Here is a 6,711-nt window from a genome sequence, read left to right as displayed (position 1 = left end):
ACACACACACACACTTACACACACACAACCAAATATGCACAGAGAGACAGAGATTGCGATCGGATATTCCTAACGTTTTACGGGACAAAATATCAAGCAAGCTCCAATTTACACTCCAGCAGTGATGAAATATCCAATTCCAGTCGGCATCTACAGGACTTTACAATGAAGAACTACATCCTAACCCTGTTGCCTTCAGGTGTAGATATCAGTTTCTCCTTTTTATTTCCGCCGACAGTGGCGAATGATCCTAATCAGCTTCATCAGACAGGTTGGGATGTGAATGATGAAAAGTGCGGATGTGTAACCCAGCGCTCAAGGCCTGCACGTTTTGTAAAACGCCATGCGGCACAGTACGCCGGTAACTTTGTAATCCTCACTTCCGGGCTTTTATATACCGCTGGTTGTTCCAGGGATTAGGACCGAATGTTGAGAATGATTGATTTGGAGGTTGATAAAAAGTACGTCTAGGTAAATACCACGGCGTTAGCCTAGCACTTAATCATTTCAATGCACATTTGGTTTTAAAAAAGGAAGTTCAGTCCATACCAATGGGGTTAGGTTTTACCTAGTAGGTACCTTAATAGAGGAGGATCGCTTTGCCAATACGTTATATATGTGAGTGATTTTGGGGGTGAGTTAAAGTATTCATTATATATTACTAGTACGTACTCTTTTGCATGTACAAAACACACGAATTCTCGAGGTCTCAGACTTCCATAAAATATTTGCATCTTGTGTAGCTGTCAAGGAGGTCATGTAACGAAATGACAGCTATGAGTAAAGACAGACATATATACAAGCAGACAGACACACAGACACACAGACACACACACACACACACACAGACACACAGACACAGACACAGACACACACACACACACACACACACACACACACACACACACACACACACACACACACACACACACACACACACACACACACTGTGTGCAGTCCAGTGTCTTGGAATCGGTGACCTCTATTCAGTACAGTCTACCGGAAACGGTCCATCACCAGTCAAAACACGCTTCACCCCCCCCCCCGTTTTAGGCCAGCCTTACCGTGCAGCCTACATTAAACGTTTGCCATAGCGTGTCGGGGTCTGCTAGTTAGCAATCACGCGGGGAGACTATAAGGTTGTGTGTCGTGTGAAATATTAAGTTCGCCTCTATTTTTAGGAGAAGTTTAGGCCAAATGGATGAATCTTGCAATTAAGGCTTTATTTTGGGTTTTCATTCGAGGCTGCTCAGACTCAAGTCTAGAGACCGTCTCTTGTAGGGAATAATTTTAAAGCAAATGACTTCATGCGGGATGAAAGGACGTCCCTTCAGCTGCATGAACATGTTTCCAACAAATGGGCAATTCTATTTATAATTAACATCTTTTAATTCAAAAACAAGTACTATAGAAAAATACTAAAACCCATTATTGGCCCCAAATGATTTTATTGGGTTATTGTCAATTTACCTATGTCAGCCCTTACCATTGAGTAAGTAGACTTTAAAAATTTATTTTGTATTTCTATTTTATATTGGACCATAAAAAAGTCGCTGTACTTTTGGCTGCGTCAAGATTTTTCTTATGTAACTGTCCTTGGTGCTGAACGTGTAGGCAAACAAAATAATCTGAGGCAACATTTACTTCAAGACAGTACAAATTCTCCTTTGGCACACAGACTACAATTCTATTACGTCAAACGGTTTTACACTAGATATTGAAATACAAATGTAATATAAAATAAACCAAAGCAACTGAATAAATTTGTTCTTCCTTCCCTTTGCACTCACACTGTCTGGGTTGATATTTAAAAGAATTAAGTTCCGTGTGAGACAAAGCTTAAGGGCTTTGCACAATGACGTGTCTGGACTATTCCAGACTGGTACCTTAATGGCTTGTGTAAATTCCCCCGGTAAGGCCATGTTGATTTGGTTATATGGATGGCATCCTCTGGGAACCCCAAAACTGACGCGAGCGTGCGAATATAAAAGTTTGGCAAGGGTGAACAAATTACTGAACACACGAGTACGGTATGGCAAATAATAGACTCTTTATTTTTATTTCTTCACGTTTTCTCCCTTTTCTTTGGAATTGGTTTTGGTATTCTGCGACATTAGTATCGTTTTCCAACATTTTTTTGGCAATTTACGGTATGTATTTGCTCATTTTGCAGCTACTTTGTACGATCCATATAATCAAATCAACATGGCCTAATACTGACCTAATACTGATACTGCAGACGGTAATCTATTAAGCCATAGTAACGATTCAATCCTCCCCCCTGGATTTCATCAACGCATGAAACATAACATTTTTTCCTGGGCCTAAGTGCGGTGTAAAGGGAATAGATAGCAAATCAGCACCATGGACACGAACAGTAGCCTGAATATGGCCAGCTCTGCGCATACATGTGCAGCTTTCAGTGTTAAAGGTGTCCAATTTTCTGATTTAGGGTGAAATGCACACCATAGGCCATACCACTGTCGGGTTGCGGGGCTGTGTGGCGTAACGGCAGAGTGCTCGGATCAAAACCAAGAGGACCAGAGTTCGAATCCTACCATGCCACCGAACGTGTGTCCTCGGAAAAGACACTTTACATGACTTTCCTCAATTATCTCAGGTGAAAATGAGTATTGTCTATCTCCGCATTGGTAGCGGCATAGAGATAAACGTCACCATGTCTTGTATTAAAATTGCCTGGGTTAAAAGTACATAAAGAACATAAAAAAGAACATAAAAAACAGAAATAAACATAAAGGACATAAGAGTCTGTACTCTCATGCCTTGTACAATATGTGTAGACATAACTGATAAGTGAAACTTGAAAAACTGGCCCAAGTAAAACACTCTGTGGTACACCCTGGACTTGGAATAGCGGAGATTAGGCCGGAAGTCTGCCACCAGGGTGTATCATAAGAAGCACACATGAGCGTGTATCTGACACAAGCATCTGTTTATCGTATCAGTCTCACCACTGTGCAATGCCATAAGCAATTCTTCTGCTCTGTATGGGACATATTCAGATATTTCCTTCCTTGCAGACTCACTACAAAACCTCTGGATTCCTATAGATAGAATGACCTGCTAAGAACATCACTTCCTGACTCTCACGATGGGAACATTGCAACGCCGAGGCTCAATACAAATTGAATTTGAAAGACGCTTTATCCGTGGAATCGCACAAAGCCGACTGTAAAAGTAGGATTAACGTTAACGTTAGTATGCTCCACGTGGGCCTGTCTCTGTCTACTGAGTTTCTTGGATGGGTACTTGGGCCACAGCAAGTAAATTTTATGGATGACATCCTCAGTAGACTGCAAAATTAATGCGAAAAAAACAAGGCGGGAAATTACTAGTAAAAATTCAGCACTATTACCTGTACTTGAAGAGTTGTATACACTTCATGTAGCTAGATCAATTGTAGAAAAGAGCTTGTCGTACTCTCATGGTCAGCTACTACACTGGGTATTCATATGCGATGGAACACCTTAGACTGTTAACACTTGACATCAAACGCGAGCAGTTGTGCCTTAAGTTTGCTGGATCCCTGGTGGTCTCTAAACCACTAGACGTTTCCTACCATTTGCCCATTTTCGGCATGTTGACTACCGGCAGAGGGTGACAAAATTCCTTTTTTTTATCAGGCGAAACTTGATGCGCGCGCTGGTGTCATCCATAAAAATCACTTTGCTGTGGCCTTATGAACGTGAGCAAAGGTCTAGTTGAAATGTTTGACTGCCAATCAGATGTCACTAGTAATTTACGACTGAATGCATGTAACCTTCCCTTAACGTCTGCAGCTTTCAGCGGGGCGTTATTCAGAGTGTGGAGGGCACACAGTGGCTCAAATAAGCACTTAAAAGCGACTTTGAGGGATTTTCTTGTTTTGCGAATGAAACTAACTCCTTTTACATTCAGCTTGCACCGTCTTCTCCATACCTGCGTGAAGTCTGTTAACTCCCTACAATTCTTCATTTTCCAGCAGAGATATCAAGGAAAGCATCTTATAGCTGCGGGCTCTGTATAGTGCTGATGTCATACCTCAAAGTCATACCTCATAAATCATTCGCAGAATTCCAACAGTGATATATGGACATAATCTTCTCAAGTGAAATTTTCTAAGAAACAAATTCAAAGGCTTGTAACTTCTCATAGAAATGGCATATCGAAACAAAATTACTATTTTTGTAATTCTTGATTCTTGTTTCATCAGTCTATGAAGTTACATCGAAATTTGATTATTTGCCACCAACCTTTGCATTATAAGTAGAAAAGGGCGGGGTCAAAGTTTAAGGTCAGATAGCAAGGTCAAAGCTACCACACTGCGGCGGCTATCATATCAAAATATTCTCCACAGATATCCTACATACAGACACCCAGATCTGGGAATTCTCCAGTGTCACTGACGATATGTAATAGTGGGTGCTGCCTGAAATGTCTGGCCGTTTCCCGTTTTCAAAATGATATCAAGTTGCTTGAGTAACCTAGATGTCTAACTAAATCGTTCAAGGGGGCGAGTTGGGGGGACCAAATCACTGGTAGCTCACTTGGCCCATGGACTAGTCATCACAACCTCCCTGCACTGCAACAAGTGTGGTGTGGTTAGAGCTCATGGCACAGATTTTCTGTTATGGAATATGTGCATTCTAGAAACGTATCGTCACCGTTGCACCTTATATTATCTACTTTTACTTTAACAAGTTGGTATTCAACCTCACGCAATCGTCGTAAACCAACAGGGTAGAAGCGCCACTTACACGAACGTACAGGTACTGCAACGTTAACACTGAATGTAACAGGAATATATGGAACACAAAACAAGACACGTTTGAAAAATTGCTGACGTCACGTATCCGCAAAGTTTCGTGTGAATAAGGCCACGTGTCTGTAACCGTAACTCTCGCGAGATTACATTTTGAAGTGATTGGTCATTAATTATCCTGATGAAGGCAACAGTGGCCATTGAAAATTTGATCTCTGTGTAATCCCTGTGTTGGAATAAAGTTCAGCATTTTACTATGATTACTACCAACACAGATGAACCTTCATGATAATATAAGAACGAGTGTAGTGTGTACATACCTTGTTGGCCAGCAACAGTCGAACCAAGAACCTCCGCTTCCTTCCTCATTGTTCAAGTCATCCAGGTTGCCATGGTAACCCTGCTTCCGTCTCCATAGCCACGTACACAGGAAACCTACCGCGCCCACCGTCACCAGCACTGACGCGCATGCGCCGACGGCCAGGGCTGCATCGTAGCCTAAAAGTGATAAGAGGATTTTCTTACAGATCTGCACTGAGCAACGGTAGGATAAGAATACAACTGCAGCGTCTTTTAATTAATAAGTTACTTAAAACTAGAAAGGCCAGCATTTTATTGGAAGCAAATACAGCATATTTCAGTCCATTTCCCTCCCCAATCAAAATGGACTGTCCCATACCAACCGTTTCCATCCAGTATCAATTGTTTTAATATCCCTACGCTCCAGGTACCAAAATTTCCAATTTTTGCCTGAAAATAGCGAAAACAAGCAAGTAAAGAAAACAATTACAAAAGCCTGTAAAACGTCTGGGGGTATTTGGTCGCCCAACCTCTGTGCCAAATTCCAGGTCATTTGGTAAAAAATGAAGAAATTGAGTCCATCTAACCAAATGGCAGGAGGACGAGGAGGAGAAACATGAGAAAAACAATAAAATCCACACTTACTTATTGTATGGGTGAAAAGATAATTTGAGGAATAATAAGGAGTAGAAATAAAGGCTTCTGTTAAAACTGTCTTAGCTCACAGGATTATGTCGTTAGGAAATAGCAGAAATGAGAGGTTTGTAATTTATTTACGTATAAGTATACGTGTAAGTACGTATTGCTGCAAAATAACACCATGCAAATGCGAAACGCACCGGCAGAGGTCGCCATTGTCTTGAGGACATGCAACAAATAAACCTCAAATTACAAAAGGAGCATTTAATCACCATAAGACTATAAATGTATTCATATGGAAGAACGGTACAGAAATCCTATAGGCAAGTAGTGCCCGGGCAGTGTACATTGTCCCCTATATTTCACACAAACAGCTGTTTCAAAGTTCAAAGTGCTAAATGTGTGACAAGCTCAAAAACACTTGTATCGGCTCATTCATATACACGCAGAGAAAGTAGAGCAAACGTCTGGGAGCCAACCTGCCTGGGCACAGCTGCACAGATAGTAACTTTAATACTTGGTTGGTCTCCACCCCATTAAAAGGCATTAGAACAGGCGCTATCACTGATCATACTCCCGCTGTCAGGTAACCAGGAAGTCGGCATAGTGCAACAGGCAGCCGCGTGTCAACAGGGCAGATACCGCTATCGGATTTGGCCATTGAAAAAATTAAGAAGGAAAATCGTAGATTTCAAACCTCCGGGGTTTTTTTGTATTCTATTGGTTTAGGTTATTTGTTTGTGTGTAGTATGAAAGTTATGTGCGTAATATGTTTGTATGTGTTTGATGGCTACTGACGGTTGGTTTGGTATGGACTGTTGATTAACGTGTCTGACAGCCTGCACCGTCACCCGCGCCATTACCCCCGCCGTCATTGCTGCGCCGTCACCCAAATTTTTTATCGGAACCAGACACCCCTCTGTTTGACCCCTTTTAAATGCTAAGACCCAAAACTGCAACCTCCCCATTCCTTAACAACATGGTAAATTACATTTTCAGCATGGCGGGGG

The 6,711-nt window shown here is 41.6% G+C and overlaps 1 pseudogene across 1 annotated transcript in view; it reads right to left on the bottom strand.

Moving 5' to 3' along the window:
- The window catches only part of LOC109466565, a 50,310-nt pseudogene that overhangs the window by 29,127 nt on the left and 14,472 nt on the right, over positions 1-6,711 (bottom strand). Inside the window, exon 8 of the transcript XR_002140026.1 lies at positions 5,083-5,260. The product of XR_002140026.1 is annotated as an uncharacterized LOC109466565 (transcript). The remainder of the gene's footprint in view (positions 1-5,082; positions 5,261-6,711) is intronic.

Source organism: Branchiostoma belcheri, unplaced genomic scaffold, assembly GCF_001625305.1.
Source record: "Branchiostoma belcheri isolate BF01 breed outbred unplaced genomic scaffold, Haploidv18h27 scaffold17, whole genome shotgun sequence".
Taxonomy (NCBI): domain Eukaryota; kingdom Metazoa; phylum Chordata; class Leptocardii; order Amphioxiformes; family Branchiostomatidae; genus Branchiostoma; species Branchiostoma belcheri.
The sequence above is the reverse complement of the archived record's forward strand: the minus strand, read 5'-3'. Positions and strand labels throughout refer to the sequence as shown.